The sequence below is a fragment of the Leptopilina heterotoma genome, unplaced genomic scaffold (assembly GCF_015476425.1).
Source record: "Leptopilina heterotoma isolate Lh14 unplaced genomic scaffold, ASM1547642v1 Lhet_227, whole genome shotgun sequence".
In the NCBI taxonomy this organism is placed as follows: Eukaryota; Metazoa; Arthropoda; class Insecta; order Hymenoptera; family Figitidae; genus Leptopilina; species Leptopilina heterotoma.
This window is the reverse complement of record NW_025110945.1, coordinates 703,642-730,715: the sequence shown is the minus strand read 5'-3', so window position 1 is coordinate 730,715 and position 27,074 is coordinate 703,642. Positions and strand designations below refer to the sequence as shown.

General features: G+C 28.8%; 1 protein-coding gene and 1 non-coding gene across 3 annotated transcripts in view; one reads left to right on the top strand and one right to left on the bottom strand.

The window, feature by feature from the left end:
* Positions 1-27,074, top strand: part of LOC122502317 (ras-related protein Rab-37-like) — a 55,937-nt gene that overhangs the window by 15,781 nt on the left and 13,082 nt on the right. The gene's annotated exons all lie outside the window — the stretch shown is intronic.
* LOC122502324 lies at positions 26,152-26,270 on the bottom strand. Its single transcript, XR_006301628.1, has one exon. It is a non-coding gene; the product is annotated as a 5S ribosomal RNA (ribosomal RNA).

Below are 27,074 nucleotides of genomic sequence, written 5' to 3'. Positions count from 1 at the left end.
GAGGAAGAGGTTGGAAAAGAGGGTGGGAGAACTTGGATGCATACCTGACAATCAGACAGGATTCAGAAGAGGAATGGGGACGATTGACAATATCTATGTATTGAATTTTTTAATAAATAGAAATCTAAGAAGGGATAAGGGTAAATTGGTTGCGGTTTTCGTAGATTTTAAGGCGGCGTTCCCGTCAGTAAACAGGGGAATTCTGTGGAAGGTTTTAAAAGAAAAAGGAATTGAGGAAGACTTGATGGAAAGAATTAAGGAAATGTACGTAGACACAAGGGAAAGAGTAAAAATTGGAGAGGAGTTGGGAGAAGAATTTTGGTTGGGAAGAGGACTTAGGCAGGGATGCCCATTGAGCCCAATATTGTTCAACCTGCTAATAGCAGACGTGGAAGAGAGGTTGTCAAAGAGGGGAAAAGGGGGAGTAATATTGGGAAATGGTAGGGTATTCTCGCTAGCCTACGCGGATGATATGGTGTTAATGGCAGATGATGAGAGAGGAATGAAATTAATGTTGAATGAATTTGAGAAGTATGTTAGAGATAAAGACTTATGTATAAATGTGGGAAAGACGAAAGTGATGAGGTTTAGAAAGAGAAGAAAGTGTGAGAAAGAAGTATGGAAGTTGAATGGAAGTAGCATAGATGAAGTGAATGAGTTTTGTTATCTCGGATACTGGCTGCAGTTTAACGGGAAACAAGGTTTGAATGCGGAAAGAAGAGTGGAAAAGGCAGGAAAGATTATGGGAAAAGTGTGGAGCATAGGTATGAGGAGATTTAAGAATGATTGGAGAAGAAGAGTGTGGATGTTTGATATGCTAGTGTGGTCAGTCTTAGGGTATGGAGTGGAAATTTGGGGTTGGAAAGAAGTCAGCAGTATGGAAAGTATGCATGAGAGATATTTAAGATGGACAATGGGGTTAAATCGAAGCTGTCCGGGGTACATGCTAAGAGAGGAAGTTGAGAGAGAGAAAATGGTAGTAAGGCAGAGAAAAAGAGCGATTGGTTTAGAGAGAAAGCTTGCGGAGGGAAAGGGAAGTGGGCTAGCGAGAAGATGTTGGGAACTTATTAAAAGGGAGGAGGGAAAGGGAGGGAAAAGTATGACTATCTGGGAAAAGGAAAGATGGAGAGCATTGGGAGAGATAGGAGAGAGGGAGGAAAGCGTTGAGAAAATAATTGGGAAGTGGAATAAGAAGGACAGGGAAAATAGATGGAAAAAGATTAGAGAGTCCAGATATAATAGGTGGTACAAAATGGTCAAGGAAGAAGGGTTGCCGAAATATTTAGTGAAAATAAGGGATGAAAGGAAAAGGAATAGAGTGTTAAGGTTCAGAATGGGAGAGGGAATGAATGAGTGTAAGTATTGGATGAGTGAGGATGAAAGATTGTGTAGAGTGTGTAAATTTGAAATTGAGGACTGGGAGCATGTGTTGGATAGATGTGGAAGAGAGGAAGGATATGAGGAAAGAAGTATAAGTGAACGGGTATGTATGGTGTTAAGTGGAAATGGGGAGGGAGAGAAATGGATGAAAGAAATAGAAAAAACTAGAGCGAGGGTGGGAACGTAGAAATAATTCTTAGTTTTATAATTGACGAAGCCAAATTGGGCACAAAGAAGCTGGAAACGGAAACCCAGGCACTTGGCAGATAGATTTAGTTTTTATATTAGGTTAAGGTTAAAATGTTAGAATTGTAAGTTATCTTTAAGGTTTTTTTTGTATTGGAAGTTTTGCCTCGAACCCTGCGGCTTGTGCAGGGAGAGAGTAATAAATAAAAAAAAAAAAAAAAAAGATTAATAGATGAAGATACATTCTTTACATTCTTAATAATCTTCAATAAGAAAGGAAAAGATAAAAATTCCAGTAACTGTTAAATTTGACAATAGTAACATTATTTACATGTGTTCTGAATTAATTAATTTTATGAAAAACTATTTTTTAGAAGCGATATCTTTTTAATAAATTGAAAGAAATCATGTCGAACAAAGAAGAAACTGTTAATTTAAGTGTTACAGATTTTAATATTATACTTACTGAAGGAGGAATATTAAATGATACTCATATTGATGAATTCGAAAAATTATTGAGAAGAGAATCAAATTCTGCTTTTAGTATGCAAAGCACTTTGTATTTATATACGCTTGAATTTATTAGTCCGATTGAAAAATGTATAAAGCATATTCGAATACTTTTTAGTGGACCTGTCAAGAAAGGTCATTGGATTTGCACTTATTATGATGGAATGAGACTTTATATTTATGATAGTCTTAATGAAGGATGTTTAAATGAAGATCAAAGGAAATATTTAAGTAGATTATATCCTTTTAAACCTCCAGTAGTTTTCACAACTGTTGATCAACAACCAAACAATAGTCTTGCTTGTGGAATATATGCAATAGCATTCGCAACATCGATATTTTTTAATATTATGCCCCACTCTGTCAATTACTATTATTATAACATGAGAAATCATTTAATGTTAATGTTGAAAAACAATCGTTTAAGTGAATTTCCGTCAGTAAGGTCGACTAATATTAGAACTATGACTGTTGAATATAATTGGAAGTGTCATCTTAGGAATCGAGCTAGAGAAAAAAGTTTCCAAAATGAAGAAAATAAAATTGTTGACAATAATTTATCATCGTTAATTTCAACCAGCAATGTTTGTAAAAAAATGTTGTTGATAGTTGTTTAGAAAATTTGCCTTTAACTGGAGTTATAATTATTATAATTATAAAAATTATAATTATAATTATTTATAATTATTTAAATAGTTATAATTATAATATATTATTATATATTATTATATAATATAATATAATATATAATATATAATATAATATAATATATAATAATATAATATAATATATAATATAATATATAATATATAATATATATATAATATATAATATATTATTATATTATTATATTATTATATAGTTATAATAGTTATAATTATTTAACTGGAGCAAATGATGTTAATAATATTTCTATTGATTCAAGCAATGGAATGAAAGATACAAGATTAATAATAACTGAGAAGCAACGAGAAAAAAGAGCTATGGTTCATTTTTCTGAAGAAGAAGAAAAATATAAAATCATAAAACGTCAAAAAAAAGCTGCTTATCAAAAAAACATCGACAAAAAAAGCGAGAAAATAATAAAATTGTTCGCTCTGAATCATTGGATTCTAATGAATTCATTAGTGCAGAGCAAACTTTAAATACGAGGCCCCAAAGCACATCCACAGCTTTATCATCAGCAAAAGAAAATATTTCTACTTCTAAAGTTAAAACGTCAATTCGTGACAGAAATGTTGCTTACAAGCGCACCTCTCGACAAAATAAACATACTTCTGTTCAAAAACAAAATCAGTCTGATATTATTTCAAAATCACATATAGAGACAGGTTATTGTAATTAAATGAACATTACACGTGATCATTCTTATGTAAAACTTTGTGAACATATAGTTAACAGTGAATTATTTATAAAATCAAAAACTAATAGAAATGAGGGAGAAATTATTATAAACAGAAGTTTGCAAAGTATGTCTTCAACATCAGCGCAGAATAATAATAGTACATCAGGAGAAGTAATACACAAAGGAAATTATAATGACAAAGATAATGTAATTATTAAAAATGCAACAATTAATTCAAAAATCAACAGTTCAGAGGAAACTTTTAATAATTGACAATTACAATGCATGACTTCGAGATCATTAGATAATTGTATTGATTCAAGAAATGTTACAAAATATACTAATTTAAAAAATAAAAATCAAGTAAAAAAAAGAATAATAATACGTTCTTTAGAGGAAGAAGAACAACATCAAGTCATGAAACGTCAAAAGAAAGCTGCTTTTCAAAGAAAGTTTCGACAAAAAAACAAGATATATTTTTAGAATTCTTAATCCTTAATCAATCCAAACAAAGGATAATATTATTACAGTGGCTAAACCAAATATAAATTCAGCAAAATCCTCTACAACTGTTAATACATCTTTAGCAAAAGATAATGTTACTGTTACAGCAAATTTATCAAATACTAATATTTCTTTCATCGCCAAAAAAAACGGAATTCTGCACAGAATCAAAATTTCTCTGACAGTATTTCAGTCTCGCATATATAGAACATTTTGCTGGTGCGATGAACATTTCATGTGAGCATTGTAATGCTAAACATTTACAAGCAGAAAGAGTATCTAATAAAAAAAATTCATTTCATGATTGTTGTAAACATGGCGAAGTCATTCTTGAAGATCTACCTGCTCCTCCACTCATATTACAAAATTTATTTGACTAACTTAGTTAATTTTAACAATAGACGACCAGGACCATATTGTTTAAAAATACATGGTCAGGTTTATTATCAAATGAATACATTTTTGTATGCAGAAAGAAAGGAGACGCATGCTTATTCCCGAAATCTTTTTTGACCAAATAGTTATTTGATATAAAACTACTTAACTTAAAATTCACATAATATGCACATTATTTGACATAAATTTCATTGCACACAAAAACCATTTAACATAAATATCATTTGTCATAGAATTCATTAAACAGAAATATTATGTTACATAAAACTCAGATAACTTAATTCCCATTTGACATAAAAATTATGTAACATAAATTTCTTTCAACATAAAACTCATTTAACGTAAATTTTATTTGTTATAAAATTCATTTGACATAAATTCCATTTGGCGTAAATGTCATTTAACGTAATTCTCAATTGACATAAATATCATTAGACATAAAATTAGCTTGACATAAATTTCATTTGACGTGAATATCATTTAACATAATTATTATTTAACGTAAAATTAAATTTATATAAATTTTATTTGGCATGAATACCATTTAACATAATTCTCATTTGACATAATGTTTACTTGACATAAATTTCATTTGGTGTAAATCCCATTTAACATAATTTTCATTTGACATAAAGTTCATTTGAAATAAAAGACATTTAACACAATTCTCATTTGTCATAAAAGTCATTTAACAAAATTCTCATTTGACATAAAAATCATTTCACAGAAATTACATTTTACATAAAAATATCGGCGCCAATTTTAAAAGTAACCAATTAGATATTATCAACAACATTGTGATTCGCCAATTTTGAAATTCGCGCCTATATTTCTAGGTCAAATGATCATTATGTTAAATGAAATCTATGACATCTGAATTTTATGTCAAATGAGAATTATGTGTAATGACTTATCCGTCAAATGAAATTGATATCAAGTGAACTTTATGTCAAATGAAAATTATGTTAAATGAGATTTATACCAAATGAAATTTATGTCAAGTATATTTTATGTCAAATGAGAATTATGTTAAATGGAATTTATGCTAAATGAAATTTATATAAATTTAATTTTACGTTATATAATAATTATGTTAAATGATATTCACGTCAAATGAAATTTATGTCAAGCTAATTTTATGTCTAATGATACCCAGTAAAAAAACTAATTGATATAAATTAAAAAGAATTTACAAAGAGTTTCAGTGAATCCCGCTTTGTGACAAATACAAATTAGAGCTATGATGCAATTTTCCTGAATTCGTCAAACTGTATTGAACTTCCAAACCTTCTATTCATACTAATTCAATGGACAAGTTTTGGGGCCTTTAAATTTTTCAATTCGTTAGCACGAATTCAATGCATGCCTTGGTCATTTTTTACAAATGCGAATTCGTTTGCACAACTTCAGGCAAATTGAATCGAATTCAATCGAATATACAAAGAGCTTGAATGAATCCCGCTTTCTACCAAAGAGCAATTCCACGCCAAGTGATCATAAGAATTTTTGATGATTTTAGCAATATTAAAAATACTTTCAGAATTTGTTCCTTTTTATACATGGAATAAAAGTGTATAAAAGTTTTTTCAAAATTTTCAAAATTTTTTGAGTTACCTCTTACTCAAAATTTTGGTCGGTTTTTCAAAAAAGGCACATAACTTTTTTTCTTGTTAACCGATTAAGATAATTTTTTTTGGAAAATACTCATAATAAGAAGTACTTTAAAGAAAAAAATAAAAATTTTAAAAAAAAATTTTTTTTGCCCGAAAAAAATTTCAAAAAATTTTTTGAATTCAAATTTTGAAAAAAATATATCTTCGATTTGAAATTTTTTTTTTTGGTAAATATTGTCAATAAAGTAAAGAATACTTCCTGTAAATTTAATTATGGGACAACAATAACTTTACGAGAAAAAAAATAAAGTGTCCAGCGCGGCGTGCTGGGACTTGTGCATGTATTCACTTATGGCGGCGCAAGTTACGTTTCAAATCACTCTACAGGTCACAATTCTTTACCAAAACGCTTTTTCTTTTTTTCTAAATCTTCGTAATTAAATTCTCTATCGATCTCTCGAGCCTTATTTTTGAATTTTTGTTTTTAAACATTTTTTAAATAACAATAAGTATTAAAAAAATCATAAAATCGTAAAATATATTTTTCTTAGTTTTGTTGATTAAGAAAACTATTTAAAAAACCTATTAAAATAATGTTTTATTGATAAAAAATAAAAAATTATTTAGTTAAAAATTGTTATACAATAAAAAGTTATTATTTTGTTATAAACTGTACTTAGGCCTAGAAATTACTAGTTTCTTCTCAAGTGTACAATTTTTTGTGAGTAATACATCTACTGATGATAAAAAAACAATTATTTATTAAAACATTGTTTAAACAATTAATTGTTACTATTTTTTACATAAAATATTTATACTTAGGGTAAGAAATTTATATTTGTTTCTTATGTAATTTTTTTAATTTTTTCATAAGTTTCATTTGGGTTAGAAATTTCTAAATTTTTCTAAACAATTAATTGAAAAATTGAAAACTATAAACTGTTTAAACAAGGGTTAAATAATTAATTTTTAGTTTTTCTTTTATACTTGAATACTTTACTTATGAAAAATTGCACAATTCAGAAAAAATATAAATTTTTAACCCTAAGTACCGTTTATAACAAAATAATAACTTTTTATTGTATAACAATTTTTAACTAAATAATTTTTTATTTTTTATCAATAAAACATTATTTTAATAGGTTTTTTAAATAGTTTTCTTAATCAACAAAACTAAGAAAAATATATTTTACGATTTTATGATTTTTTTAATACTTATTGTTATTTAAAAAATGTTTAAAAACAAAAATTCAAAAATAAGGCTCGAGAGATCGATAGAGAATTTAATTACGAAGATTTAGAAAAAAAGAAAAAGCGTTTTGGTAAAGAATTGTGACCTGTAGAGTGATTTGAAACGTAACTTGCGCCGCCATAAGTGAATACATGCACAAGTCCCAGCACGCCGCGCTGGACACTTTATTTTTTTTCTCGTAAAGTTATTGTTGTCCCATAATTAAATTTACAGGAAGTATTCTTTACTTTATTGACAATATTTACCAAAAAAAAAATTTCAAATCGAAGATATATTTTTTTCAAAATTTGAATTCAAAAAATTTTTTGAAATTTTTTTCGGGCAAAAAAAATTTTTTTTTTAAATTTTTATTTTTTTCTTTAAAGTACTTCTTATTATGAGTATTTTCCAAAAAAAATTATCTTAATCGGTTAACAAGAAAAAAAGTTATGTGCCTTTTTTGAAAAACCGACCAAAATTTTGAGTAAGAGGTAACTCAAAAAATTTTGAAAATTTTGAAAAAACTTTTATACACTTTTATTCCATGTATAAAAAGGAACAAATTCTGAAAGTATTTTTAATATTGCTAAAATCATCGAAAATTCTTATGATCACTTGGCGTGGAATTGCTCCAAAATCTTAATTCATTTCAATCCGTTTGAATTAGTTTTTTTACTGGGTATTTATGTCAAATGAGAATTACGTTAAATGACATTTATGCCAAATGAAATTGATGTCAAATGAATTTTATAACAAATAAAATTTACGTTAAATGAGTTTTATGTCAAAAGAAATTTATGTTAAATGATTTTTATGACAATAGAAATTTATGTTACATAATTTTTATGTCAAATGGGAATTAAGTTATCTGAGTTTTATGTAACATAATATTTCTGTTTAATGAATTCTATGACAAATGATATATTCATGTTAAATGGTTTTTGTGTGCAATGAAATTTATGTCAAATAATGTGCATATTATGTGAATTTTAAGTTAAGTAGTTTTATATCAAATAACTATTTGGTTAAAAAAGATTTCGGGAATAAGCATGCGCTCAAAGAAACGATACTCCTTCATTTGGACAGTTATTTATTGTTGATCAAAACGAAGCTTCCGAAATTCGTTGTAAGAATAATGTTCAATTAAACCGAGATATTGTTTTGATGGAATAGATACAGCCCTTCGGGATTGTAACCTATTTGCACAGTCCTACCGTATGATGCATGAAGAAATTAAAAAAACGATGACCGAAAATAATGCAGAAATTGAGCCTGAGATGCAATTATTATTTTCATTAAAGCCTAGGATGGATAGTAGACGTTATAATTTACAAAGTGTGAATGAAGTTGCAGCAATTTTTACTACAACTGCTGATGGTGATCTTGATTATCATTCTCATAAACATTTCTTTTTCAATTTTTCTTTAAAACATTTATTATATTTGCGCCATTATTCTCATTGTAAGTACTTTTGTTTAAAAAAATTAAAATATTAAAAAAAGGAATGCGCAAGAGAAAAAACGCGCGCGCTGGAGCGCGCGATCGTTCTCGTTGATGTAAAAGTAATATCCTCAGTATAAATACAAACAAGAGTTATGTTATGTCTTTCACTAAGGGCAGGGTTAATTTATTTGACTATACTCTTGATGGGATTATTTTGGACAGAGTGACAAGGGTGCGAGATCTGGGTGTTTTATTTACTAATGATTTTTCTTTTAATGATCACATAACTGAAACTGTATCTAAAGCTACAAAAACTCTTTGGTTCATAATGAGGAATGCTTCAGTGTTTAATAAAATCATCACTGTTAAAACCTTATACCCGACGCTTGTTAGATCTATGATCGAGTATGCATGTGTAATTTGGTCTCCCTTCTATGTTTTCAATATAATAAGACTTGAACAACGCGTTCAGAACAGATTCCTGAGATTTGCTGCTAGACTGCTTAATATTCCTTTTGATTTTTATACACATGACTATAAAGACTTGAGGGATAAAATGAATATTCCTACGCTAACTTCGAGATTCTATTTTTCTGATATGACTTTTCTGTACAGGCTGTTGAATATAAATTGATAATATAATTGATATATACATGACACAGAAGAAACTAATTTTGTTGACGAAGAGATTTCTTGAAAATGAAAATGTTAGCTAGAACCGGTAAATAAAATATTATTTTAGTTAATAAAAAATAAAATTCTTTTCACATATTTCGATTTTTTTAATTTATTATTGTCGAATTATCTATTATTTAATTTATTTATTAATTTATTATTGATTATTTATTGATTTATATAATCATCATTATTAGATTTGTTGATCAATTATTAACATATTTATTTTATTAATTATTTATTTGTTTATTATTATTATTATTCATTTCATTTCTTATACAATGATTATTTACTTATTTATTCTTATTCTTTATTAATTAATTATTTACTAATTTATTATGAAATTATCAATTAATTGATTATTTACTTGATTATTATTGTTAATCGGTTTATTTATTATTCAATAATAATTTACTTATTCATTCTAAACATTTATTAATTTATTATTATTTTTCTTGATTCTTATTAATTAATTAATTATCTAGGTACTAATTTATTATTTATTAATCATAGAATTGTTTATTATTAGTTTTATTCATTTGAAATATTATTCAAATATTACTCACTATGATATTGTTATTATTTATTTTATTTATTACTTATTAATTAATTATTTACTAGTTTAATATTGTTATTTATCTAAGATGTCGTTCACAAACTTCTTCCTTTAAAATTCTTACACAAGCTAAGCTAATTGATAATTTACTACTTTGTAAATAAATTTTCTATTTATTTATTAATTATTTAGGGGAATGTAAGGTATCGTGGCGTGTAAGGTATGGTGGCGGACTTGTCAAATCTGGCATGTAACGTCACATCTGAAGCGCTTTATCACTATGGTCGATGTCTTTTATCGTGATGACATTTTATATGCCATAGTATTAATGATCAAACGCGTGTTTTGTACTTTAAGTGATTTTGAATAAAAAAGTAGTGAAAAAAAGAAAAAAAGTTTTATTGGATATGTGTGTTAACAGTGCCAGAGTGAAGATTTTTTAAAAATTGAGTCTGGTAAATGTATGGAACGTATTGTTTAGACCTTGGACAACAGTTTTTTGTGTTTTACATTTTTCTCAATTCGCACTGTATAAAAGTAACACCATCATATTTTCATCAATAGCTTGTAAGGTATGATGGCGCAATTTTTCTAACGTACAGTGGCGGATCATTTTTTGCACGAGTTTCAATTGTCTTTGCATTTTTTGTGTACTAATGCCTCTTGTGCTCCAACGCAACAATTCTCGAATATGTGACACTTGCGGTCTTCTCTTATTCTAGTTGCGTTAAAACAGCCACCAGCTACTTCACATGTCCAAAATTGTAACCATAACTGAAGTGAAACTTTTTTTCTATAATGTAAAATCATCAGTTTTCTTTACTTTTGTTATTTTTCATCATTTCTAGTAGTTTTAAAAAATAATTTTAACATCTACATAATATTTTAGTTAAATACACCAAATGCGCCAATACCTTACAACTTTGAAAAATAAAAAAAATCAGTTTTTTGCGCCAAGAGCTGTAAAATTTCACTGAATTTAAATTTTAACAGCCGCTTCTGACAGAAATATGCTTAATAGATGTCAGCAACTGCCTGCTTTTGAAATTTTGAAAAATATTGTTTTTTGAGAGAGAGAGACGCAAAAAAGAAAGTGTCAGCCACCATACCTTACACTCCCCTACTTATTTATTATTCAGTGGTACCACACGTCAGGGAATTCAGGGAAAAGACATGGATTTTTATTAAAAGTACTGGAAAAAATTAAATTTTTAAAATTATTTTCAAATGTAATAAAATTTTTCTAAGAAATTCAATTATTTAAAAAAATTAACTCAGTTTCGTAAAAAGCTGTATCCGCTACTCCGTAACAGTTTCGTAAAATTTGCTATAGTATATTACATTATAAGGGCAGAAAGTTCGAAATTCTCGCACCGCGGGAAATGATGCCCGAGGCGAAGCCGAGGGCATCATCACGGTGCGAGAATTTCGAACTTTATGCCCATGTAATGTATACCATTTTTCTTTATATACGGTCGAAAGTACGCTTATTAATTCACTTATTAAAAATATTGCAATTTGACATCCTCAAATCGAACAGCCATGTTTTATTTTTGCTCCTCGCTTCAGCGCCTCTACCGGACATTCTCGAAGCTCTGATTTTTTCTCTTTCTCTCTCTTTCAGTCAAGGTTTTTTTTTATGCCTGCCCCGACATTTGCAGCAAGAGGGAAACGAGTGCTTGCTGGTCGGGGGCAGGCATCGAAAAAAAACAAACAGAAGTACTTGCAACAACAAACAGAAGTAAAGAAATATTTAATTTTATACAAAATTTTTCTTTATTTTAATATTATAAATGAATAACAATTCTTTCTTACAAGTTTATATCTACTCGTAGTACCGCTTTTAATAGAGCAATTAATTTCGACGATATTTAACTGAATAATTTTTCAAGTGTTCATGAAGAATAAAAATTGTTTGTGATATTCCCGTGAAATACACAGTTTTCATATTTTACACATGAATTTTTGCCGAAAGTTGAATTTATATCCTTATTAATTTCTACTCGTTGACCAGATGAAGATTGCAAAGTCTGTCCAACTGCACTAGCTTTACCTGCTGAAATTTTAACTATTTTTTTCGGTGGTTCATTTGGTGGTCCCTGAAATGATACTCTAACTGGTGGTTTAGAGGTAAAATGTTGAGCTGGTTTTGGTTGGTTATGGTTTGGCACGAGGATTTTATTGTTATTTGCAGTTGTAAATTGAGGTGTCAATGAGCAAGGTTCCTTTGATTCATTTAATTGATCTATTAAATTTAGTTCCTGCTCAGTTACCTCAAAATTCTCAAAAAAATCATCCAAATCTGCTTCTGCAGATTTATCATTTTTATTCTGAATGATTATTTTAGTTGAACTGTTTTTGCTCGTCGATGGTTTAACCTGAGCAGCTTCATGAATTATGCGTTTAAAAATTTGTTGCCTATTTGTCATCGAATTTTCTACATAACCTGTAAATAAGTAAATTTTTAATAAATAAGTTATTTGATAAAAAAAGTACTGTATAAATATCTAGTGAAGAATCAAATTCGAGTTTATATATATTAATTAAACAAATAAATAAATTACCTTCTGCGATATTGCTTGATGTCCATCCTCCTAGTTGCCTATGCAACGTAACACTGGCACCTGAATTAGCTAAAAGAGTAGCTGATGTTCTCCGAAAACAGTGTCCAGTATGAAGTTTTGAATTTGGCAATTTCAAATATTCAGCTATAAGCTGAGGAATTTCTCCAAATTTGTTTCGGCCAATAACTTGACGAATACATTTTCCTTTATTATATTGGACAAAAAATCGATCCGTAAATTCGTCATTTGGTCTCAACGAAGAGTAGCTATTATCTTTGTCGTAAAACATTTCGCCAACTATAAATTGGCGAGGTTTATCATTTTTGGTATCGGTAATTGACACAAGGTACTTGTTGCCTAGATTCTCGATGTCCTGCACCTTAAGGTTTTTCATTTCGTCGCACCTGAGCGCTCCGCAAATTCCAAATATTAGAATAACCTTGAAAAAATTTTAAATGTAAGAATTCAAATTCATAGTATAAATAATTAAAGTAAACATAAATAATAATAATTTATAAATAAAGTAAACTATAAAATGAAGTAAACAAATAATAATAATAATAATAATAATAAAAATAATAATAATAATAATAATAATAATAATTTATAAATAAAGTAAACATAAAATAAACATAAATAAAGGTAATTACCTTTACACCTAAATAAATGTGGTCTGATGCACTTTTCATGAATTCCATTACTTCTGTCCATTTGAATACTGCCGATTTTTTAGGTTTATACCCTTTACGATTCTGTTTAATTAAACTTTTTAAATTTTGAAATTTGCTGATGTCTACGTTGTCTTTCGTATTTAGTGTTTTTTTTAACATGGAAAATATGCTCCAAAGGGTCGTCGGTTTTAATTTGGCAATTAATTCTTTGAAATAAACAATTAAGTTTGTTTCGTGAGAATCTGATAGAGAACTTTTGTGTTCTCTCTGCCACGTTTTGTAGGTCTCATAAACAAGTAAATACCTATCCCCGGACTTTTTTGGCAAAGTTGCAGTCTGTACTATTAGTTGTGCTTCTGCATCAAAATCGCGCAAAACTTCTTCCTCATCTGAAGATTCATCAGATGTGAATTGTTGATCCATTTTTTTATTATTTACTTTCAATTAATGAAGAAAATGTGAGGTTAAGTGTCAAAAAACAATCTCGCGCTGCGTACAAACAACGAATTACCGACAGTATAGCCTACAAAATTTTTTTGCTCCCGCTGTGATAGATGGCGTGCTAGTAAAACCATCAATGCACAAATTTTAAGCTTTCTGCTGCGATCTTGATGCGGGAAATACGTACTTTCGACCGAGGTATGAAGAAAAATTTATTTTTTCCGTTCGTAGTCATGAGTGTGTCTGTCAAACGGTACATTGAGTTGACGTTTATTAAAACTTGACGAAAGAATTGAATTTAATTATACTGTTACGTCCGTAACTTCTTATTTAATATTCTTGATTCAACTACGTATTTTCTTATTAATATTCTTGATTGAACTATGTATTTTCTATAATATTCACGTGTGTATGTGTATGTCATATATTATTACATTGTATTCATTACATTTTCTATGAATATGATATTTGTTATTATATATTTTCTATGTATTTCCAACAAATTAATAAGTTATAACAAATCCAAGAAAGAGAAGTTATATTTCAAATAATGTAAAAGGAATAACGATTACGCATCAATTTGACAACCTTCTGCAAACTATACCACACATAAGGAAAGAAGAATGCACTCCGAAAGAGAGAGAAACGACACATACCAGAATCAAGTCCGGTGAGACCTATCCAAACACATGGCGAATATTAATCCTATTGATATTAGTCCGGTGAGGTATCGCTGCACCTACCTGCACGTGTAGCATTTCGGCACGTGTAATATTCGTGAACCACCTTGCATTAGAAATTTGATATAAAAAGGGGTAGCATCTTCGATAGAGCAGAGAGTATTTTTTTGGAAATCAACCTAATAATATCTTTGAAAGAGAGTATTTTTTGGAAATCAACCTAATAACATCTTTAAAAGAGAGTATTTTTCTGAACATCAACCATAACACATCGAAGTCAACTTAAGTGCAATCCCAGTATACAGTTTAGAAGTTAACTAAACTACATCCCCAAGTATATTTATGAGACCAAGTTCGGTACAACAATTAATAAATTCACTTGTTTAACTACGAGCAATAAGTGATAACCCAAGAAGAACTAAATTGTTTTCACGTTTCAAAATCAAATATTGAAACAGTATTTCTAATTTCTAAACATCGAGATTTGCTTTGGAGGCGACAGTCTGGAAGAAGAGAAAAATCCCCAAGAATACAATACACTAAATCCCATTAGTGTAAACAACAAGGCTAATATACAACCATTAAGGACACCAACCACAGGCTCCTTTGTGTCTACTTCTCATAACCACTTCAGATCGGAAATCGAGATAACAATCACCAGTTTTCAACACCTGCAATAATCGTTATTCCAAAAGTAAGATTTTTATACTCATTGTGTTTTTGTACTATTGTCAATTCTTTTCTTTCTTGGTTGGTTTTAAATAAATATTCTCTCACAACATTTAGTAGGCTCATTGACTTATCCTCATCCCAAATTAGATTCAATTTCTGAAACTAATTTAAAACGAGGAATGTTAGGTATATTTAAAAAGGTTTCAGTTTTGACGTAACAGAAGCCCTTTTAAATTTTGGTGCATCGGCCCGGGAAAATTATAAAGTCGATCAGCCTTATAATTTTGTCAAATTTTTAATAACATTCGAAAAATTTTAATGAATATAATTTTTAAATCAATGAAATAATTCAAAAAAAATAAATAAATCAATGAGTATACCAATTGTTAATAAAGGGGAAAATTTTTTTTGTAACAAATAATAATAACAAATGATACAATACTCGAAATTAATCAGTAACATTTAAAAAAAAAAATTTTATTAATTTAACACATTTTATGTTAATTGATAACATTATACAAGATTTAAGTCGCAAGGTGCATTGATAAATATACATCTTATATTGGTATTGATGAATAGAGGTTCGAGTCCTCTTAACTTATAAATTTTTCTTTAATGTGCATGGTGCATTTATTAATGCAATTCTGTATTAATAAATAGAGGTTCGAGTCCTCTCAACTTATAATTTTTAAAGTTGCAAGGTGCATTCATCAAATTAAATCCTTTGTTATATTACTGAATAGGGGTTCAAGTCCTCTAGACTTATGGAATTTTTTGTCTTGTATATGAATCATTTTTGACATATTAATTTATGCGAAAACAAAATTTGTTTTGTTCATTTAATTGTGATTTGTTATTATTATTACATGTTTAAAAATATTTTATTATACTGAAGCAAGATAAAAATATTAACCACAAAGGAAAAGTGTATTTTATATTGAAGAGACAGGATTGACAATTTTACAATTATTACGTATATTATATATTTTGATAATGATATTTTTTTAATGTCTTCTTCGAATAAAAATACTACCGATTCCACACATTTAACTCGTTCTCAAATAAAAAATAATCCAGATTTAGAATTAAATTCGGTAATTCCTAATTATAAAACAAAACCATCGACAAGTACACCCAGATATTCTAAAGAAAACCCTAATCCCTTAGAATTACAGGAACAGTTTGACTCAGGCTATATTAATTCTAAACTTTTTGATACTGACGATAATTTATTCGACAGTGACAGTAACGATAGTGAAAATACCATAACTGAAAAAACCTTAGTGGAACAGAATTCAAATAAAAGCTTAAATAAGTCTTCAACTGACGAAATTGAAACAAACGATAACTCTGAAAATAATTCTCTTAATAACACTAGAGATAGTAACAATTTTGAGGAAAACATGGCTCTTCCAAATAATCAGCAAGTGTCTTTACGCGACGCTTTAGAAACAATACCAATGTTTGACGGAAAAAACATATCACTATCTATATTTATTGAAAGTTGTTTAGAAGCAAAATCTATGCTTCCTGATAATGCACAAGTACAAACAAATTTAGTAAAATTAATTAGGAGTCGAATTTCGGGTGAAGCAAGAAGAATTATAATAGGAAATAATTTTAATACAGTACAACAGTTAACAGAAAGATTAAAACAAATTTACGCGCCAGCAAAATCTGTATATCAGTTACAAGGAGAACTAGGAGCAATATATATGTGGGAACACGAAAATGTAATTTCTTATGGGTCAAGAATCGCAGAAGCAGCAGAAAGAATATTAGACGCGCATAGGATTAGCAATGAAAATAAAGTAGATGAACCATTTAAAGCAAGTTTAGAGAAAACAAGTGTTGATTGTTTTTCACGAGGACTTAGACCAGAAATTGAAATACGAATTGGAACAGCAGATACATTTTAAGAGATAGTAAATAAAGCAGTAGAATTAGAAAGAAAATTATTATCACACCGTGAATTACGAAAAAGTGAGCAAAATACTGATTATAATTCTCATCCTAAAAATAATAGAGACTTCGCTAAAACAACAAAAATTAATATCGCTCAAGATAACATAATAACTTGTTTAGTTTGTGGAAAAAAGGGTCATTTTGCAGTAAACTGTTTTCAACTTAATAAATTGATAGGACCAAAACGAGAAAACTCCTTTTATCCAGGATCACGACAAAATTTTTCAAACCAGAATCATAATCGATTCAACAATCAAAATCGAACGTTTAATAGATTTCAAAATCAAAACTTTTACAAAAATCCTCAACAAAATCAGTTTCAAAATCAATTTAGAAACACATCACAAAATCAGTTTAGAAACATACCGCAAAATCAATTCCGAACTCCAAACCAAAATCAAAGACAAAATCAACAACAAAACTTTTTCCAAAATCAAGAAAGAAATTTCTCTCAAGAACCAAGAACTAACAATACTACAAACTTTGCGAATAGAAATCAAAGTATAACGTGTAATTATTGCAAAAAATTAGGACACATTTCCACCAATTGTAGGAAAAAGATGTGGGATGATAACAATAAACAACAACAAACAAATTCACAAACACAAAATCAGGGAAACTCCAAAATTCCTCTTCAGTAGGGTGCTCTGAGGAAGAATTAAGAATAAATTACTATGCATCCAGAAACATTAATTTAGCAAAAACTAATTCAATTCCATACATTCGAATCGATACTAAAGAGGTGAAAGTTCCAATAACAATGATGATTGACACAGGAGCAGGACCAAATTTATTAAAAATTCGCGCATTAAATCCTGATATAAAAATTGATGAAAATAAATGTCTTAAATTAACAGGAATTAATGATCACGCAGTTTATAATTTAGGACAAGTAGAAATTAATATTTTCGGGATTCCAACAATTTTTAATTTATTACCTAATGAAGTTCCAATCGAACATGACGGTATTTTAGGAACAGAATTTTTTGTCCAGAATAAAGTAAAAATTAATTATGAAGAAGGACATCTAGAAATCAATAAACAAAAATTTAATTTTGATTCAAAAAATTATTTTACAATACCACCAAGGTCCATCTGTAACATTTATGTAAAGATTTTAAATAAAAATAAAAAAGAGGGTTTTATTCCAAGATTAGAAGTAAAAGATGGTGTTTACTTAGGTGATGCAGTAGTTTTAAACATAGAAGGCATAGCTTATTTAAAGGCAATCAACACACTGAATGAATCAATTGACATTACACTTTTTGAAATAAATTTAGAAGATTTTGATGAAATCAAACAAGAAACTCCAGTAAACAAATCTGATATTAAAAATGAAGACTCATCAATTAAACAAATAATTGATGTATTTTCAAAAAATATTAAATCAGAAAATGTTTTCAACATTACAGGCAACGATAGAGTTGAAGAAATTAAAAAATTACTTCGTCTTGAACACTTAAACAAAGAAGAATTAGAACACATCATGAACTTAGTAAAAAATTATTCAGACAGATTTCATATACCTGGAGAATATTTAGAAGGAACAGATCTCATAAAACAGAATCATAACGACAGATGATACACCAATTATAACCAAACAATACAGATTTCCGCCTGTTCACAAAGAAGAAATGACACGCTAAGTAAACGAATTATTAAAACAAAAAATTATTAAAGATTCGGACTCACCATACAATACACCAATATGGATTGTACCAAAAAAAGATGACTCACAAGGGAATAAAAAATGGAGATTAGTTTTAGATTTCAGGAAACTTAATGAACGCACGGTAGGTCAATTTTACCCATTACCTAATATTACGGACCTACTGGACCAACTTGGAAATGCCCAATATTTTTCAGTTTTCGACTTGGCGTCAGGTTTTCACCAAATCAAAATGGATCCTAGAGATTCTTATAAGACAGCATTTTCAACGCCATTTGGACACTATGAATTCGACAGAATGCCTTTCGGACTGAAAAATTCGCCAAGTACATTTCAAAAACTTATTGATCAAGTATTATTAGGTCTACAAGGATCAGAACTATTTGTTTATTTAGACGACATTGTGATTTATGCTGACACCTTGGAGGAACACGAAGAAAAATTTTCTAAACTTATGGAACGATTACGTTTTGCTAATTTAAAATTGCAGCCAGACAAATGTGAATTTTTGAGATTAGAAGTAGGATACTTAGGACACATAATCGATAAAAACGGGGTAAGACCCGACCCGAAAAAAGTAGAAGCGGTAAAGAAATTTCCAAAACCAAAAAATGTAAAAAATATAAAACAATTTTTAGGATTAGCAGGTTACTATCGAAAATTTATAGACGGATTTTCGAAAATCGCTAATCCTTTAAATCAACTTTTAAGAAAAGATATTCCTTTCCTTTGGACTGATAAACAACAGACAGCTTTTGATACGTTGAAAAGTAAACTATGTGAAGAACAACTTCTGAGAAGACCCGACTTTTCGCAACCATTTATACTGACAACAGACGCTTCAGGTTTCGCAATAGGAGGGATTTTATCGCAAGGAGTGATTGGAAAAGACCAACCAGTCGCCTACACGTCAAGAACTTTAAATGAATGCGAAAGAAAATACGACACGTATGAGAAGGAAGCCTTGGCCATTATATATAGTGTACAACATTTTCGACCATACCTTTATGGTAGAAAATTTACATTAGTAAGGGATCACAAACCATTAGTTTGGTTTCAAGATTCTAAAGGTCCCTGCTCCAGAGTAACAAGATGGAAGTTGAAACTTGCAGAATACGATTTTAATGTGGTATACAAAGCAGGCAAAACAAATGTCAATGCTGATGCCTTATCCAGAAATCCAGTTGAAGATATTATTGAAGAAAAAGTACAAGGAATAAAAGAAGAAAAAATGGAAGAAATTCAGGAAATACAAGAAAATATAATGAAATGCGTGCAAGAAAAAATTGAAAAACATATACATTGTGTAGCAAATGAAACTAAATACTACTTGAATTCGGAGATAATAAGAAATCTCCATGATATGGAAAAAATATTTAAGGACAATGAATCCTATGAAAACTCGGAAATATTAAGAATTCTTCGATCTATTAAAAAATTATTTAAGGACAATGAATCCTACATGAATTTGGAGATAAGGAAAAGTCTCCAATCTATTGAAAGAATATTTAAGGACAAAGAATCCTATTTGAATTTGGAGATAAGAAAAAGTCTCCCACATATTGAAAAAATAATTAATGAATGCTACATGAATTTGGAGATAAGGAAAAGTCTCCCATCTATTGAAAGAATATTTAAGGACAATGAATCCTATTTGAATTTGGAGATAAGAAAAGTCTCCCATCTATTGAAAAAATATTAAAGGACAATGAATCCTACATGAATTCGGAGATAAGAAAAAATCTCCCATCTATTGGAAGAAATTATTGTACAAGTAAAGAAATTTGTAATGTCATAACAAGAAATCAAAGGAAAATACAAGAAAATGATAATCAAGAAAAGAATATACAAGAAAAGAAAAATGAAGAAATCGAAGAAATTGAAAATGAAGAAATAAAAGCACACAAAACAAAGAAACGAGGTAGACCGAGGAAACATAGCACACGTTTGAATACCTCCTTTTCCAAGAAGAGAAGAGGAAGACCGAAAAAGGTATGTAATACAAATAATAAGAGAAAAGAAAAATTTTATAATGAAGTTATTCCTGACGAAATTGAGTCAGATCCTGAGTATATTAAACAAAAATAAAAATTGAAAAAACACGAAGAAATTGACCAAGGCTACGAAAATTCGAACTCTGAAGAATCATCTGATGAAGAAGATAACTTAGTGGAAAATGAAAATTGTGAAAATTTAAATAATAAACAAGAAAAATATGTTATCGACTGTAGAGACCAACTACCAATGCGAAGAGACAATCTAACCTATTTTCTTTCAGTTGAGGGAGAGCCTTGAGATAATGGCTCCAGATCATTAGCCAAACGTGAAAAATTGCCAAATTTTGGTAAACTTCAATTAGGTTTAGCAGAAAAAATAAAGAGAGGTATATATTGCCATATCGCTCTCCCTATAGAAAGTGAAATGAAAGAAAATTTATCTGATACAATAAAAAGAATTAAATCTACAATTATTTCAATGAAAAACTTATGTGAAGAATTAAAATTGAAAAGTATCAGTATTGCAAAAACAGCCCAAATAAACAATGTAACTTGGGTCGAAATCCTATCGATGATAAAGTCAATTTTTGAAAAATCATTTGTGAAAGTTGTTGTATGTAATGGATATACAAAATATCCTACTAAAGAAGAATATATGCAGTTAATTGAAGAAGCACACTCAAGCTCAGTTGGAGGACATAGAGGTGTAACAAAAACATATGGAAGAATACGACAAAATTATTATTGGGAAAATATGAAAAATAATATTCAAAAATATATTCAGAGTTGTCTTCAGTGTCAACTTAAAAAATTAGTTAGAGTAAAAACGAAGGACCCAATGATTATAACAGATACACCAAGTACAGCATTTGAGAAAATTGCAATGGACATCGTAGGACCATTACCAAAAACTAAAAACGGAAGTGAATATATATTAACAATACAAGATAATTTAACTAAATATTCATTAGCAATCGCACTTCCAAATCATCAAGCAAGTACAATAGCCGATGCATTTATTAAAAGATTTATTTGTATTTTTGGGTCACCCAAAGGAGTGTTAACAGATCAGGGAACAGACTTTTTAAGCAATTTAATGAGAAGATTAGCAAAAAGATTTAGAATACGGCAATTTAAAACTACCGCTTTTCATCCCCAGTCAAACGGATCAATCGAAAGATCTCATCACGTTCTAGGAGAATATTTAAAACAATTTATCAATAAAAATGAAGAATGGGATGATTGGTTAGAATTAGCCATGTTCTCATATAATACAAGCATTCATGAAGGCACCAAGTGCACTCCATACGAGTTGATTTTTGGAAAATTAGCGCGATTACCATCAAGCGATCCACCACTTAAACACGAAAAATTAGAAACGTATCATCAATACTTAACAGATTTAATAACAAGGCTTCATGAAATGAGGAATATTGCTAAAGAAAATTTAATTTTAGCAAAAGAAAAATCAAAAGTTTATTATGACAAAAATTGTAATCCACAAAATCTTAAACTCGGAGATGAGGTATTTTTGCTACAAGGGGGAAAAATTCATAAATTTGCTAATCAATATACAGGTCCACATAAAATATTAGAAATTTTAAATAAAGGAAACGTTAAAATACAATTTAAAAATAAACAAAAAATTGTTTACACAAACAGATTAAAACTATCGCGAATTAAACAAGAGTAATAAAGCACTTTTAATAATGCCTACTTTTATGTTTCAGAAAAGGACTAAAAAATTAAGTTATTTTTAATATATCCAACTTTTATATATATATTAAACAAATTTTAAATTATATATAACAGTAATATAATTTGAAAAAAATATTTCTTTAAAGATTCGCAAGTTTAAGTTAAATTTCTATATTATGTCAAATTTTAGTTTTGTAGTGATTTTTTCTTAAATCTTAAGCACAATTTTACATACAATTCGCACAAAAAAAATAAAACTAATTTTATCACACATTAAACTAAACCCTATAACTTACTTTATATCATTTGATTGAAGAAGAATCTAAATAGCATTGTTCAAATTTATAATAACAAAACGAGGTTACTTAAAAATTTTACCTTATTACCTTATATTATCATAAAAAAAAGTTATTTCAGTAAGAAGCAAAATTTTAAAACCACATTATTTATCAAAATTCTTATAAACGAGGTTCATCAGAAACCTCAAAAGAAAAAAATCTCCTTCCTTCTCAACACCTAATGTTTTATGTACAAATGAAGCTTGAGAACGAAAGAAAGTTGCATAAATGAAATAACCAAAAGCAATTAAATATAAAAAATAAAAAAACATTACAAATAATTGCTGTCTGAAATATATAATGTGTAATAAATATAAATTTTTTTAAATATTTTGTCTATAAAATTAAAAATAGATAAAGAAAATATTTAAAATCTACAACGAATTCTATTCATAAATAAATTTCAAATTTTAGAGCAAAAATATTAATATAATTTACAAAAAGTACAAGACTTAAATTTGTAAAACAATTTGTATAAACAAATTTTCCTTTTTCTTATTATTGTAAGTAATTTCAAAACAAGATTAAAAATGCCTTATTTTGTTAACTTCGATACAAATTCTACGCAAAAGTAATCCTTTGTACAAATAAATAAGCAGTTACAAATAACAAATTGTATAACAAAAAGAGTAACTAAGCATGTGACAATTTATATAAATTTTTGTAAATTTGAATAACTGATTCAAAAACATACATTAATTCTTTAAAATAGTTCTAAAAAAATAATAATTTCTATCGTAATAATGATAATTTAAATGAAAAATATTAAAAGAAATAAGATAATTAAAAATAAAAATTATTTTTTCTGAATATTGTTTGTTAAGAATAAAAAAAACAATGGATTGAATGCATGCATGAACGGTCATTACATTTTTTCTACAATATATTGAGCTTTATTGAGCATGTTTCGTTTTTCTTCCATGCTCAATCTGAAGGGGGAGGTGTTACGTCCGTAACTTCTTATTTAATATTCTTGATTCAACTACGTATTTTCTTATTAATATTCTTGATTGAACTATGTATTTTCTATAATATTCACGTGTGTATGTGTATGTCATATATTATTACATTGTATTCAGTACATTTTCTATGAATATGATATTTGTTATTATATATTTTCTATGTATTTCCAACAAATTAATAAGTTATAACAAATCCAAGAAAGAGAAGTTATATTTCAAATAATGTAAAAGGAATAACGATTACGCATCAATTTGACAACCTTCTGCAAACTAGACCACACATAAGGAAAGAAGAATGCACTCCGAAAGAGAGAGAAACGACACATACCAGAATCAAGTCCGGTGAGACCTATCCAAACACATGGCGAATGAAGAAAACCCTATTGATATTAGTCCGGTGAGGTATCGCTGCACCTACCTGCACGTGTAGCATTTCGGCACGTGTAATATTCGTGAACCACCTTGCATTAGAAATTTGATATAAAAAGGGGTAGCATCTTCGATAGAGCAGAGAGTATTTTTTTGTAAATCAACCTAATAACATCTTTGAAAGAGAGTATTTTTTGGAAATCAACCTAATAACATCTTTGAAAGAGAGTATTTTTCTGAACATCAACCATAACACATCGAAGTCAACTTAAGTGCAATCCCAGTATACAGTTTAGAAGTTAACTAAACTACATCCCCAAGTATATTTATGAGACCAAGTTCGGTACAACAATTAATAAATTCACTTGTTTAACTACGAGCAATAAGTGATAACCCAAGAAGAACTAAATTGTTTTCACGTTTCAAAATCAAATATTGAAACAGTATTTCTAATTTCTAAACATCGAGATTTGCTTTGGAGGCGACAGTCTGGAAGAAGAGAAAAATCCCCAAGAATACAATACACTAAATCCCATTAGTGTAAACAACAAGGCTAATATACAACCATTAAGGACACCAACCACAGGCTCCTTTGTGTCTACTTCTCATAACCACTTCAGATCGGAAATCGAGATAACAATCACCAGTTTTCAACACCTGCAATAATCGTTACTCCAAAAGTAAGATTTTTATACTCATTGTGTTTTTGTACTATTGTCAATTCTTCTCTTTCTTGGTTGGTTTTAAATAAATATTCTCTCACAACATTTAGTAGGCTCATTGACTTATCCTCATTCCAAATTAGATTCAATTTCTGAAACTAATTTAAAACGAGGAATGTTAGGTATATTTAAAAAGGTTTCAGTTTTGACGTAACAATACAATAAAATAATAAAATTCGATTAAATAAGTTAGTTAATTCATTCATTGCAGAAAATGAAATATTTTCAAAAAGTTTTAAGTAACTTTGCAAAAGAATTCAAATACCTTGGTAAACAACAAAATTCTTCTCATAAACTCAATTATTTTAAGGAATTTTAATAAAATGCTTTCCAAAAATTCAATTATTTTGATAATTAACAAAATGCGTAACAAGTTACTTGTTTTTCTTTAATTACTTGTATATTATTGTTACTCGCTATTACATTCAATAATTTTTTACTTAACTATGGTTTTTCTTTCTAATTTTTTACTCGTTTATTGCTATTATTATTTAAACTTATAATTATTTGGCAACTGCCTTTGCCATGGTTTTCCTTGGTTGAGGTACTTTGTATTAAGCCAGGGTTATGTTATGGAATAGAATATTAATAATTGCAATTGTTTAGGAAATGCCTATGCCGTGGTTGTGCCTTGTAGGACAGGTAAAAAGTGACGCAGGGGTTGTCCCAAGGTGAAAAATGTAAAAAAATTGGAAAAAAATTCAAAGTTCTTCAGACACGGTTTTAACAACCTTAAGACCGGCAAAATCTGATCCTAGGGTTGTCCCAGTGATAGAAAATGTAAAGAAAATTCAAAGTTTCTCATCCGCGGCATTAGCAACCTTAAAACTGCAAAATCTGATCCCAGAGTTGTCCCGGTGTTGGAAAATGTAAAAAAAATTGAAAAAAAATCAAAGTTCTTCAGCCACGGTTTTAACGACCTTAAGACTGGCAAAATCTGATCCCAGGGTTGTCCCAGGGTTGAATACTGTAAAAAAATGGAAAAAAGTTCAAAGTTCTGTAGCCTCTGTTTTGAAGATTTTAAAAGAAGCAAAAAGTGACCCCAGGGTTGTCCCTGGGTGGAAAATGTAAAAAAAAATTGGAAAATAATTCAAAGTTTTTCAGCCGCTGTTTTAGCGACTTTAAGAACGGCAAAATCTGATCCCAGGGTTGTCGTGGTGTTGGCAATTGTATAAAATTGAAAAAAATTCAGTTCTTCAGCCGCGGTAAAAACAAGCTTTTCCCAGGGGAAACGTTCATAAGCCAGGGAGGCGCCAGAGTGTAGATCTTACTTGTCCCGGCGTTGCGCCACGGTTAGCACTTGCTTTTTGAAACCATTACCCAGGGTGTTGCCGGCCTTATGTCATTTGTACTATAGTACAAGAATTATTTTGGTCTAGGGTGTGACTAGGTTGTCACTACGTCGATAATAGGTTAATGATGGAAGGTTTTTTATATAACAAAAAGCAATTCTTATTAAATATTTTAGATGTAATAAGGATTTTAATATAATTTAAGTATTAATGACGTCTTGGCGACATAAAATACACGACGACATAAAAAATAATTTTAAAAAATAAAAAAAAGCCAACAGCACGCGGTATTCCCAAGCGGTCACCCATCCAAGTACTAACCGCGCCCAAAGATGCTTAACTTCAGTGATCGGACGAGAACTGGTTTTTTCATCGTGGTGTGGCCGTTGCCTGTGTACTCAAGTGTTGTAAAAGCTTCACATTATTATGTACATGGGCAAACTGTCTATACTTTTTCCTTGTAAATAACGTCTTTTTCGATTTTCACACGTTTCAAATAAGTATATTATCTTTCAATTTGTAGCAAAAAATAATTAATTTAATTTTAATTATATTTCAATCCTTATTACAAATCCTTATTTTTATCCTTATTTCTTTCGGAAGTGCACCCGAATTATTTCCTAATTACAGTTAGATTTTTATGTTAGATTGATTATAATCTACATATATTTATAACTGAATTAGTTATCACGAGGAATTTGGAATAACAGACAATGATTCTTTTTTATACTTTTTTCATTTGGGAAAAAAACATTAATACATATTCCCGTTTCTTAATATTTTTTTAGAAAATGTTCATATTGAAATAATTTGCATTAATTCTATTTATTAATTACAATTGTTTCAATAAAATTCAGAGTTTCTTAAAAATAACGGAAAAAAATGTTTATATAAATTCTATTTGTGTTTAGTGAATATTACTTCTTTTTCAAATGAGAAACGTAAAAGAATTAACACACAAAAGTACACAAAATTGTTAGTTTATTATTCAGGGTGTCTACAACTAATCTGAAAAAAATTTCCCTGACATTTCCAGGTTTTCCAGGCCTTCTAAAATTTTTTTCCAGGTTTTAAGAATCGACATAATAAAAAATACATTGCTTAAATTTTATTTAATAACACTTATAAATGACGTGGGAGAAGTATTCACAACGTTTGTCATCAACGATTTGAAGAAAAAAAACTGTTTTTCACT